This window comes from Rattus norvegicus, chromosome 16, assembly GCF_021556685.1.
Source record: "Rattus norvegicus strain SHRSP/BbbUtx chromosome 16, alternate assembly SHRSP_T2T, whole genome shotgun sequence".
In the NCBI taxonomy this organism is placed as follows: domain Eukaryota; kingdom Metazoa; phylum Chordata; class Mammalia; order Rodentia; family Muridae; genus Rattus; species Rattus norvegicus.
This window is the reverse complement of record NC_141549.1, coordinates 91,017,946-91,031,687: the sequence shown is the minus strand read 5'-3', so window position 1 is coordinate 91,031,687 and position 13,742 is coordinate 91,017,946.

Here is a 13,742-nt window from a genome sequence, read left to right as displayed (position 1 = left end):
CTTGAGATTCAACTGTCATGGGATATCTCCCTGGTTTATTACTGCTTAATTTATTCTTTCATTGACCAAGTTCCATATTCTGATACTTAAAATTATGTTGCCTTATCTTATGAGTCTTTTTGTTTTTTGTTTTTCCCTTTTTTATTTTATTGGATATTTTTGTTTACATTTCAAATGTTATTCCCTTTTGTGGTTTCCTGGACATAAACCCCCTATCCCATCCCCCTCGCATTCTCCTATAAGGGTGTTCCCCTCTGCATCCAACCCCTTTATGAACCCCCAGACATTCCCCTACACTGGGGATCCAACCTTGTCAGGACCAGGGGCTTATCCTTCCATTGGTGCCCAACAAGAACATCCTCTGCTATGTATGTAGCTGGAGCTATGGGTCTGTCTATGTATATTTAGGTAGTGGTTTAATCCCTGGGAGCTCTGGTTGTTGGTATGATTGTTCTTATTGGTTTGCTAGCCCCTTCAGTCCTTTCAATCCTTTTTCTACCTCCTCCAATGGGAACCCCATTCTGAGTTCAATGGTTTGCTGCAAGCATTCACCTCTGTATTTGTCATGCTCTGGTTGAGCCTCTCAGGAGACAGCTATATCAGTCTCCTGTTAGCATGAACTTCTTGGCATAAGCAATATTGTCTGGGATTGGTGTGTGTGTGTGTGTGTGTGTGTGTGTGTGTGTGTGTGTGTGTGTAGGCTGGGTCTCCAGGTGGGACAGGGTCTGAATTGTCATTCCTTCAGTCTCTACTCCAAACTTTGCCTCCATATCCCCTCCTATGAATATTTTTGTTCCCCCTTTTAAGAAAGAATGAAGCGTACCCACTTTGGTCATCCTTCTTCTTGAGATTCATGTAGTCTGTGCTTTGTATCTTGGGTAATTCAAGGTTTTGGACTAATAAACACTTATCAATGAGTGCATACCATGTGTGTTTTTCGGTAATTGGGTTACCTCACTCAGGATATATTTTCTAGTTCAATCCATTTGCTATGAATTTCATGAACTCATTGTTTTTGATAGCTGAGTAGTATTCCTTTGTGTAGATGTATCACATTTTCTGTAGCCATTCCTCTGTTGAAGGGCATCTGGGTTCTTTCCAGCTTCTGGCTATTATAAATAAGGCTGCAATGAACATAGTGGAACATGTGTCTTTGTTATATGTTGGGGCATCTTTTGGGTATATGCCCAAGAGAGGTATAGCTGGATCCTCAGGCAGTGCAATATCCAATTTTCTGAAGAAACTCCAGACTGATTTCCAGAGTTGTTGTACCAGTTTGCAATCCCACCAACAATGGAGGAATGTTGCTCTTTCTCCACATCCTCACCAGCATGTCTTATCACCTGAGTTTTTAATCTTAGTCATTCTGACTGTTATGAGGTAGAATCTCAGGGGTGCTTTGATTTGCACTTCCCTGATGACTAAGGATGTTGAGCATTTCTTTAGGTACTTCTCAATCATTTGATATTCCTCACCTGATAACTCTTTACCTACTTACCCCCTTTTAATAGGGTTATTTGGCTCTCTGGGGTCTAACCTCTTGAGTTCTTTGTATGTTTTGGATATTAACCCTCTACCAGACCTGGGATTTGTAAAGATCTTTTCCCAATCTGTTGGTTGCCGTTTTGTCCTAATTACAGTGTCCTTTGCCTTACAGAAGCTTTGGAGTTTTTTTATGAGGTCCCATTTGTCGAATCTTGTTCTTAGAAAATAAGCCATTGGTGTTTTGTGCAGGAAATTTTCCCCAGTGCCTTTGTAATTGAGACCCTCCTGCATTTTTTTCTTCTATTAGTTTGATTGTATCTGGTTTGATGTGAAAGTTCTTGATCCACTTGGACTTAAGTTTTGTACATGGTGATAAGAATGGATTGATTTGCATTCTTCTACATGCTGACTTCCAGTTGAACCAGCACCATTTGTTGAAAATAGTATCTTTTTTCCATTGGATGGTTTTAGGTCCTTTGTCAAAGATCAAGTGATCATAGGTGTGTGGGTTCATTTCTGGGTCTTCAATTCTATTCCACTAATCTACCTACTTACCTGTTTTTGTACCTCAGAGTTTTTTCACTATTGCTCTGTAATATTGCTTGAGGTCAGGGATAATTATTTCCCCAGAATTTCCTTTTTTTTTTTTTTTTGGTTCTTTTTTTCGGAGCTGGGGACCGAACCCAGGGCCTTGCGCTTCCTAGACAAGCGCTCTACCACTGAGCTAAATCCCCAACCCAGAATTTCTTTTATTGTTGAGTATAGTTTTCACTATCCTGGTTTTTTTTGTTATTCCAAATCAATTTACAAATTGCTTTTTCTACTGCTATGAAGAACTGAGTTGGAATTTTGATGGGGATTGCATTGAACCTGTAGATTGCTTTTAGCCAAATGGCCATTTGTACTATATTAATCCTACCAATCCATGAGCATGGGAGGTCTTTCCATCTTCTGAGAACTTCTTCAATTTCTTTTCTCAGAAACTTGAAATTCTTGTCATACAAGTCTTTCACTTGCTTGGTTAGAATCACACCGAGGTATTTTATATTGTAATGGGACTATTGTGAAGGGTGTCATTCCCGTAATTTCTTTCTTAGCCTATTTATCTTTTGAGTAGAGGAGGGGTATTGATTTGTTTGAGTTAATTTTATACCAAGCCACTTTGCTGACGTTGTTTATCAGGCTTAGTAGTTCCCTGGTGGAACTTTTGGGTTCACTTAAGTATACTATCATATCATCTGCAAATACTGATATTTTGAATTCTTCCTTTCTTTGTCTGATTGCTCTAGCTAGAACTTCAAGCACTATATTGATTAACTTGGAGAGAGTGGGCAGCCTTATTTAGTCCCTGCTTTTAGTGGGATTGCTTCAAGTTTCTCTCCATTTAGTTTAATGTTAGCTACTGGGTTGCTGTATATTGCTTTTACTATGTTTAGGAATGGGGCCTTGAAATTGTGATCTTTCAGGGACTTTTATCATGAAGGGGAGTTGAATTTTGTCAAATCTTTTCTCAGCATCTAATGAAATGATCATGTGGTTTTTTTTTCTTTGAGTTTGTTTATATAGTGAATTATGTTGATGGATTTCCTTATATTGAAATATCCCTGCCTCCCTGAAATGAAGCCTACTGGATTATGATGGATGATCATTTTGATGTGTTCTTGGATTCAGTTTGCAATAATTTTATTCAGTATTTTTGTGTCAATATTCATAAGGGAAATTGGTCTGAAGTCCTCTTTCTTTGTTGGGTCCTTGTGTGGTTTAGGTATAAGCATAATTGTGGCATCATAGAAGGAATTAGGAAGTGCTCCATCTATTTCTACTTTGTGGAATAGTTTGGACAGTATTGATATATGGCTTTCTATGAAGGTCTGATAGAATTCTGCACTAAACCCATCTGATCCTGGGCTCTTTTTGGTGGGTGACTGTTAACAACTACTTCTATTTCTTTAGGATTTTGGGGGTTGTTTAGATGGTTTATCTCTTCTGGATTAACTTCAGTTCCTCATATTATTTTTGAAAATTGTTCATTTCCTCCAGATTTTCCAGTTTTGTTGAATATAGGTTTTTGTAGTAGGATCTGATGATCTTTTGAATTTCCTCAGATTCTGTTGTTATGTCTCCCTTTTCATTTCTGATTTTCTTAATTTGGATGCACACTCAGTGCCCTCTGATTAGTCTGGCTAAGGGTTTATCTATCTTGTTGATTTTCTCCAAGAACCAGCTCCTGGTTTTGTTGATTCTTTATACAGTCATTTTTGTTTCTACTTGGTTGATTTCAGCCCTGAGTTTGATTGTTTCCTGCCTTCTACTCCTCTTGGGTATATTTGCCTCTTTTTGTTCTAGAGTTTTCAGGTGTGCAGTCAAGCAGCTAGTGTATGCTCTCCCATGTTTCTTTTTGAAGGCACTCAGAACTTTGAGTTTTCCTCTTAGCACTGCTTTCATTGTGTCCAATAAGTTTATGTATGCTGTGCCTTCATTGTCATTAAATTCTAAAAAGTCTTTAATTTCTTTCTTTATTTCTTCCTTGACCAAGTTATCATTGAGTAGAGCCTTGTTCAATTGCCATATACATGTGGGCTTTCTGTCATTTTTGTTGCTATTGAGGACCAGCCTTAGTCTGTGGTGATCTGATAGGATGCATGGGATTATTTCTATCTTCTATCTGTTGAATCCTGTTATGTGGCCAATTTTATGGTCAATTTTGGAGAAGGTACCATGAGGTACTGAGAAGAAGGTATATTCTTCTGTTTTCCGATAAAATGTTCTATAAATATCTGTTAAATCCATTTGGTTCATTACTTATGTTAGTTTCTCTATGTCTCAGTTTAATTTCTGTTTCCATTATCTGTGCATTGCTGAGAGTGTAGAACTCTCCTACTATTATTGTGTGAGGTGCGATGTGTGCTTTGATCTTTAGTAAGCTTTCTTTTATGAATGTAGGTTTCCTTGCTTTTGGAACATAGATATTTAGGATTGAGAGTTAATCTTAGTGGATTTTTCCTTTGATGAATATGAAGTGTCTTTCCTTATCTTTTGATAACTTTTGGTTGAAAGTCGATCTTCCCTGGACCTTCTGGCTTTTATAGTCTCTGGTGAGAAGTCTGGTGTAATTCTGATAGGTCTGCCTTTATATGTTACTTTACATTTTTCCCTTACTGCTTTTAATATTCTTTCTTCTTTTTGTGCTTTGGTGTTTTGCCTATTATGTGATGGGAAGAATTTCTTTTCTGATCCAATTTATTTGGAGTTCTTTATGCTTCTTTTATGTTTATGAGCATCTCTTTCTTTAGGTTATGGAGGTTTTCTTCTATAATTTTGTTGAAGATATTTACTGGCCCCTTAAGTTGGGTGTCTTTACTCTTTTTTAATACCTATTATCTTTAGGTTTGATCTTCACATTGTGTCCTGGATTTCCTGGATGTTTTAGGCTAGGAGCTTCTTGTGTTTTACATTTTCACTGATGGTTGTGTCAATGTTTTCTACGGTATTTTCTGCCCCTGAGATTCTCTGTTCTATCTCTTGCATTTTGTTGGTGACACTTACATCTAAGACTCCTGATCTCTTCCCTAGATTTTCTATCTCCAGGGTTTTCTCCCTTTGTGCTTTCTTTATTGTTCTATTTCCATTTTTAAGTCCTGGGCAGTTTTGTTAAATTCCTTTACCTGTTAGGTTGTGTTTTCCTGTAATTGTTTAGGGGATTTTTCTGTTTCCTCTTTAAGAGCTTCTAATTGTTTACTTGTGTTGTCCTGTATTTCTTTAAGGGAGTTATTTATGTCCTCCTTAAAGTCCTCCATAGTCATCATAAAATGCGATTTTAAATCTAAATCCTGCTTTTCTGGTGTGTTTGAATATCCAGTATTTGCTTTGGTAGGAGAACTGGGCTCTGGTGATGCCAAGTAGTCTTGGTTTCTGTTGCTTAGATTCCTGTGCTTGCCTCTCACCATCAGATTGTCTCTAGTGTTAATTTGTCTTGCTGTTTCTGACTGTGGCTTGACACTCCTGTAGGCCTATGTGTTAGATCTTCTGTAGACCTGTTTTCTTTCAGCTGGATCTGCTCTCAGGTCTGTAGGCACTCCTGGTGATTGGCTTTCAGCTCTCAGTGCAGGCAGAAACTTGTAGGGTCCTGCCCCTGACTGCTCTTAGGTCCCTGTGCTCAGGGGGCACAGATGGCATATGGTGTTTCCTCTTGGGTTACGAATGTGGGCAGAAAGTAGTCTTCTCCTCTGAGTTCTCAGGAGTGTCCTTACTTCTGAGGGTCCTGCTCTCTCACCCATGGGGTTTGGGTGCATATAGCTGTGTGACTAATTCATTTCAGTTCTGGGTGCAGGTAGAAATCAGCAGGTTTCTGCTGCTGACCAATCCTATATTCCTGTATTCAGAGCATGTGCAGTTTCCTCTTGGGTCAAGGATGTGGGCAGAAGTGGGCAGAAGTGGGTAGAAGTGGGCAGAAGTGGCAGTTTGTCCTGCAGTCTCAGAATTGTCCCACCTTCTGGGAGTTCAACTTTCTCCCCTATGGGATTTGGGTTGATGGGATTTGTGTGACAGTTTCAGTTCCATTTTATGAGCTTTTGTGAGGAAAAACCTGAATAAAAACATGCACATCATAGAGAAATGGCTGGTCAGTTGAAAAACCATCACTAAGTATTCCTTTTTATGGGCTTAATATATTTCTGAATATCCATTTAAACTCTCTATCAGTATTAGAGTTTTTATAAAGCTCAGAACTAATTTCTCTTTTTTGGATAAACTTGGAATTTCAATTGCTAAATATTCACAATACATATTATCCCAGATGATACACACTCTTCTTATTCTTTGAGTTAAAGATATTAAGACTTTGTTAAGTTTTGTAAGGAAGTTGGTATAAAATGTTCCTCTTTTCAGCTTATGAAATTATACAGTTCTTCACCTATATGAAAACAGTGTTTGATTTAGAATCTACCCAATGACTTCTATTCTCCTCTCTTATTAGCTAAAGCATCCACTGCGAACCAGGTATATAGATTCTCAGCTTCACATGAGGGTGATGTGGGAAGGCCCATTAGATCTCACAGTTTCACACCTTGCTAAAAATTCAGCTGGGCCACAGCAGGAATGCAATATATAAACTAAAATCAATGTAAATGTACATATTTCAAACTCATTATTTTCTTTTTATAAGATATCCAAAGCTTTGGAAAACCAACTAATGTATGCCCTCTTGGACAAACCAACTTATATCTCTTTCCTTAAGCAAATCAACAGACTTTAAATGCTTAATCATACGGTCTATTCATTTTCCATGTGTGTGTGTGTGTGTGTGTGTGTGTGTGTGTGCACGCGCGCTTATTTTACAGAAGAAATATGGAAATCAGACTGTGGAAGTCAGTTTTTTTATTCCTTATAAGTCCTAGGAATTGAACTTAGGTTGGAAAGTTTGATGGCAAGGGCCTTTAGCTACTGAGGTCTCTCATTAGCTTATTTTATATTAAGGTAAAATGAAATTTGCATACATAATATTATCCCTACAAGTAACCCACATGATGATCTTTATACCCAATGAGATCAACTATTTGGGATTCCATGGAGGACCACTGGAAGTTCATGGCATTGGGCAGACCTTTGAAAATAATAGTTTCTCTTCATTACTGGGTTTTGGGAAGGGAAAAGCAACATGGCAAGTTTATGGTAGAAAAATTCTGAATATCAGATCGCTTAGCTCACATTAGTCTCTAAATTCACATCCAGGAATGCTCTATCTTCTGACCCAAGTGTCTCTAAGTGATATAATCTATATTTACATATCTTTCATAAACATGAATGTTGTTATTCCTGCTGAATGACCATTTGGAGAAATGTGCTAAGTTTCAACAACTAGTCTTTGCTTTCTGCTCCTCAACCAGCCTTGTCTTCTAGCAGCTTTAGTAAGCTACTAGTTGATCTAGTCCTCTTTTACCAAATAGCATGTATTTATTGAGACTGATGAATGCAGATTTTCATTTATTAGGTATTATAAACCTTGAGTTGGTTAGATTTCAGCTTTGCTGAAGTTTAAATGACTTGTGCCTATGCCATAGACATATGCAGTAGGTAAGTAGCCTGCATCTGGAAAACAGAATTAGAGATCACAAGGAACCTAACTTCAGTATTTGTGCTTAACTTCAGTATAGCACAAATTTAGTTACAAGACACAATCACTTAAAAAATTACATATTCAGTTTGGGAAGATTGCTCTGTAGGTATTGCTATACAAGCATGAGGACCTATGTTTGGATCACCAGAAGCCACCTAAGGTTAAGCGCAGTAGTAATACTGTTTGAAATAACAGCTGTCCTGTGATGAGATGGAAGGAGAGGGCATGAGACTCTCTGGAACAATATGAGCCTTTGAGTCTGACTAGAGCAACCATCAGCACAACATCCCATTTCAAACCAGCTGGAAGTCAAGAACCAATATACTATTACTTGCTGGTTTCTATAAGTTAGCCTAAGATGATAAACCTTCACACATACACAATACATGTTCTCTCTCTCTCTCTCTCTCTCTCTCTCTCTCTCTCTCTCTCTCACACACACACAAACACACACACAAACCCACACACACAAACACACACACACACACACACACACACACACACACACACACACACACACCTGGTTATAAAATCCTTGATCAAATTGGACATTAAAAATTGAAAAGGCTCTAATAAAGTTTATGTCCCATTTTTTAAACAACTGAGTCTCCCATGGCCTTAATTCTTTTTCTTTAATGTTGACAAGTGTTTGGATTGAATGTCTTTAATGCAGGATCAAGACATCTAATGAACTCCATCAGTTGAAGGCATATTTGCTAAGCACACTTTTATCACTATGCCCAGTGTGAGAAAGACATTGTTCTCTTATTTGTGTGGGCTGTCTCTGACGAGGCTTGGAGTTATACATCTTTTCACATTTAACCTGCTTGTCTTAGGTTGCCAAATTCAGCTCCTAAACTCTCAAATTGAGGTATCTTCTCCTCGTATTCTTTTTTGTTTTAAAAATAATTCTGTCAGCTGATACATACTCCAGGCCTTATCTTTGCAGAAGATGTTGGAACAAAAGCACAGGGAATAATTTTCCCTATGTTTTCTTTTTTCTGAATGTGTGAAAAAAAAACAACCTTGTCTTTATAAAATAGTTATTTAAAAAGAAGAAAAAAGTATAGCAGTTGGCAGGAAACATGTCAACAATTTCTTCTTGAAAACATTTCAGTGTAAAAATAAAACTACCAGTTCTTTCTAATTTTCAGAAAGCAGTGCTCTCTATCTGAGAAGAAGACACCTTGGGTTTTCAGTACAAAATCCCCCTGAAGGCATAGGAGGCAATTTCAATTCCCTCTTCTTCATTATATCATTTGAGTTTGCCTCCAAGTATTAAAATTGTAATCACGATCTACACAAAGAATGTCAGTTGTGGGGCATCCAAGGCAAAGAAAGGTTAGTCCTGGAATTTGTCTTTGAGAAACATACTGCTTACCTTAAGAGAGTAACAATAGCAACCACCCTGCTGAAGGATTGTATTGTGGTGTAGGAGAACGAATTGTGCATAATTTCTCAAGTCTTTTGTTGGAAAAGAACTGAGTACTGATGGTCAGGAGGCAGAAGAGAGAGAGGCATGAGGAGAGAGAAGGCTTAGAGGGCACGAGGTCAGGTCGGAGCAGCCTGAGAGCTGTGTCTGTCGGTGAAAGCTAAGGGCTTGACAAAGGTGTAAGCAGCCGCAGCCTTCACGGAGGGAGGCTGAGTGAGGTGTACATCTGATAAGCACAATTATATTGCGCTGAACCTATGAGAGAACAAAGACTGAGGACACACAGGCAGAGAAAGAAGAGGCAACCTCAGGCCAGACTGATAAGACAAGGAGAACAGATGTTAAAAAAAACCGCAGGAGCCGGATGTAGATCGCTCCTGAGAGACACAGCCAGAATACAGCAAATACAGAGGCGAATGCCAGCAGCAAACCACTGAACTGAGAATAGGACCCCCGTTGAAGGAATCAGAGAAAGAACTGGAAGATCTTGAAGGGGCTCGAGACCCCATATGTACAACAATGCCAAGCAACCAGAGCTTCCAGGGACTAAGCCACTACCTAAAGACTATACATGGACTGACCCTGGACTCTGACCTCATAGGTAGCAATGAATATCCTAGTGAGAGCACCAGTGGAAGGGGAAGCCCTGGGTCCTGCTAAGACTGAACCCCCAGTGAACTAGACTGTTGGGGGGAGGGCGGCAATGGGGGGAGGATTGGGAGGGGACCACCCATAAGGAAGGGGAGGGGGGAGGGGGATGTTTGCCCGGAAACCGGGAAAGGGAATAACACTCGAAATGTATATAAGAAATACTCAAGTTAATAAAAAACAAAAACAAACAAACAAAAAAAATCAATGAAACACGAGTCTCTGAAAACAAGAGATTTATGCATCATGGTGAGAAGGGGGAAATTTGGGGAATTTAACCATGACAGTATCTACAAAATCACGAGATATGTTGTGTAAAATACATTTACGATCTGTCCCTACTGGGTCCCACAGACTGATCCTTTGCACTACAGTGAATAATACAAATCCCTTTTGTCTTAACAGCAAATAGCTATGAGTGAAGAAATCAAGGATACAATGCCTGTGAGATAATTACAGCTTGAACCCTAGAGTGGTGCCTTTATTTTACCATTTTTATTTTTATTTTTTTGACATTTTCATACATGCATGACATGCTTTCCGATTATTCTCTCTTGTTTCTCATCTATATAAACCCCTTTCTCCTCCTGAAAAGTACCATTTCATATTCATAGCTGGCTGTCTTGTTGTAAGACAGCAAGTGTGATGTGTGCATCTCCTACGACTATTGAATGAAAAATAAAAACATAGGGCAAATCCGCGATAAAATTTTATTCTAAGTTTTAATGAAACAGGACTTGGCTTGGGCTGTTCTGTTGAGAAGTCAGGGGGACTGTTTCTGCTGCTCATGCCTTGCCATTCAGTGTTTGGATGTTATTTTGCTTTTGAAAACTAAATTGAAATGTATTTGGATGGAAATACTTGGAATGGAAGAAACAAATGGAAGTCAATAGTTTTTTTTAAAAAGAATGTTTTGGCAACATAAGCAGAATCAGGTGCAATGGGAAGAGGACTTTCTAATATTAGGGATAAATAATACTCATGACCCACTTTGTCAACTACAAAAGTTGTAAAATAATCTTTCACAAAGCTTTTGTTTATAATTTTTCCATTTTTTTCCTTGAAATTGTTCTATCACAATTCACTGGGGCATGGGACTTTGATATCTTTTGCAATTTTTTTCCAATTATTTCAGTGAGCTCATTGTACTAGGACAGGATAGAATCTATGGAGGTGTCTGTGTGGGAGGGTGAGCACATCTGAGAATATATTTCCACATTATTGTGAGAAACAGAACCTACTTTCAAGTTAAACATTGATGTGAAACTTATTGAATTGTATTTGCAATTTAAAATAAGTTGACATTAGATAACTCCAGCATACTCCCTAAGAAATAAAAAGCATCTCAGTTATAAATCACGATAACTTTACAGCAATCCCTGTTCTTCTCATCTACCTGTACAAACCTGTGGGAGAGCTTTTCTGAAAATCTTGCTTTTTTTCATTTTTAAGATGAGGAAGCTTAGCTATTCTACTTTTTAAATATTGTTCTATTTTTCCCCAGTGGTAGACATCAGTCCTATTGCCTTGCACACACTAGGCGAAGACTCTCCAATTCAGCTCTGTCCCCAGCTGTAACTTCCTATTTTTATTGATGTTTTGATTGTGGATAAAAAGGATTTGCAAAGGAATAATCAGTTTCCTCTCCTCTGTAAAACTGAAGTGTTTCACGGAATGTTTTCCATCTCAGTGACTTCTTTGGGAAAAATAAATTATTCTATGTCATACAGATATCATGAAGGTCAGCTTTCGCTCTTTGTCTGTCAGAATAGAGTTTTGGGTTCAGCCATATATGAGCTGAGGATCCAAGAGAGGGGAAAGGCACCCATTAAGAGACTCTGTCCTAGGGAGGTAAGGGGAAAGGAGAAGAAAAATCAATCAGTACAATGCAAAAGTGTTTGCACCTGCTTGGAGAAGATAAGCATGGCCTTTTTTGATTAACAAAAAGGATAAATCGACACTTGGGGGACTCATAAAATTGTTTATGCAGTGAGTTTGAGGACAGCTTGGGCTATATTAGTAAAATACCGGGCACTCTGGACTACCATGTGAAACTAACTGCCACCACCCCCACCCTATCCCCGAGTGTGTGTGTGTGTGTGTGTGTGTGTGTGTGTGTGTGAGAGAGAGAGAGAGAGAGAGAGAGGGAGAGAGAGAGAGAGAGAGAGAGAGAGAGAGAGAGAGAGAAACTAATAAATGGCTTTAAAATATTTACTGTGTATAAAAGAATCACCAATATACCTCCAATTGTTTCTTACTCCATTGGTCCAAAATGAATGTAAATCTAACCAATCATTAACCCCAATTCCTAAACAATCTCCATTCTATAATTCCCAAAGCATATGAGTCCTTGGAGATTTATGGAAACTGGGTTAACATCAGGTTTTAGGACTCTTGCCTGCTCTAATCATCTCTTGTATTTTTTCTACTTCAGAATTAGAAGCTGGACTGCTTTCTAACATTGCTAAGAAACAGAACAAAAAAATCTTTATAATTTAATTTGAAACTCAATACTCTCTCCCTTATAAACTTTTCTACATGCAGCATCTGTACGGATCATGGCTAGATGTATTCTAATTAGCTGTCAGTAGATACCCATTGCGTTGGGTAGGCCTCTTTGGGTATTTTCACTTTTATACCATAAGTTGCAGTCTTCTGCTATATCCATAATCCTAAATCTCTGCTTGACAATACTTTAATTTGTTCAAAATAGCTATTCTATGTAGTCATCCTTAGGGTCTTAATTTCATAATCATGCTTTCCAAATTCTAAGTGGCTGGCAAATCCTTTCCCTAAGCAAAGGAAGCCACTTCCCAGAAGCAACTACAGTATAGAATACTAATACACAGGTCTGGGGTGGTAGCACAGTGGAAGAGAGATAGCTTGACATTTGTGAGTTCCTATGTTCACACCCAGCATTGTAAACTCAACTAAATAATCATTACTACTATTTATGCCCAGAGCTATGTGCCTCCTCCACCCCCACTCTGTGTATGTGTATTTGTGTGTGTGTTTATGTGTGTGTGTGCATGTGTGCTTATGTGTATCTGCATGTGTATGTATGTGTGTGTGCATGTGTATGTGTTTTGTGTGCATATGTATATGTGTGCATGTGTACATGTGTGTGCATATGTGTGTGCACATGTAAGTATGTGTGTGTGCTCATATTGTACCACATTTCAGTATTGTTCAACTGGTCATTCTACAAATAAAATACCCACAGCTATTACTAGATGTCATGACTGGTTGACAGTTTTATTTTAACATGATGTTTCTGCCAATTTTAATGGCAAATAGTAAACCCAGATGGTGTCCTGAAGAAGCCAGTAGCACTGTGGCCATTTTCTCTAGCTTCAAGCCTTCGTACACATTTGACCTGCTTGGGGGAAAAGCAGCAGTCAGTGGTGCCAGGAAAGAAATGATCGAGCTCCCACAGGGCTGTCTTCTGCCTTAATTTGTGTGTTGAGTGAAGTAGAAGCCAGGTTGATTCTTGCTTCCTGTCTCTGTATGGTCATAAACATTCACACTTGTGGCAAATGAACAAACAAACAAACAAACAAACAACAACAACAACAAAAGTGAGGACATCAGGTTGACCAACAGCTTTAAAATAGCACACAGTGCCTCAGAGATGTTGTAAGTAAAACAGTATAAAAGATTTTATTTTTCAAAAGTATCCTCCTAAGAGCTCACCTAACCACGATCTTCATTCTCCTTTCTATCCACCTGATTTCCCTTTCTGAATCTAAACCAATTAAAGAGCTTGACAATGTAAAAGTTAAGAGTGGGACACATATTTTTAAATGTCTATGGAGCATGAAGAAGATAGGATGTTTGTTCTTCAAACTGTATCTCAAGTTACTCATTATGCTGTCGTGTATAATTTTTCGAGTCTAGAACAGCATTGCCAAGAAATATTTTTGTGTATTTGGCAGTCTTTCATTCCAGGGAATACCCTAATCTGAAAGCTGTGGTTAGAAGAGTGGGACTCCCAGTATTCAGGTGTTCTGTGTATTTCAGAATGCTTGCATTAATGAATGGGTCACAAAGAACCCTAGGTCT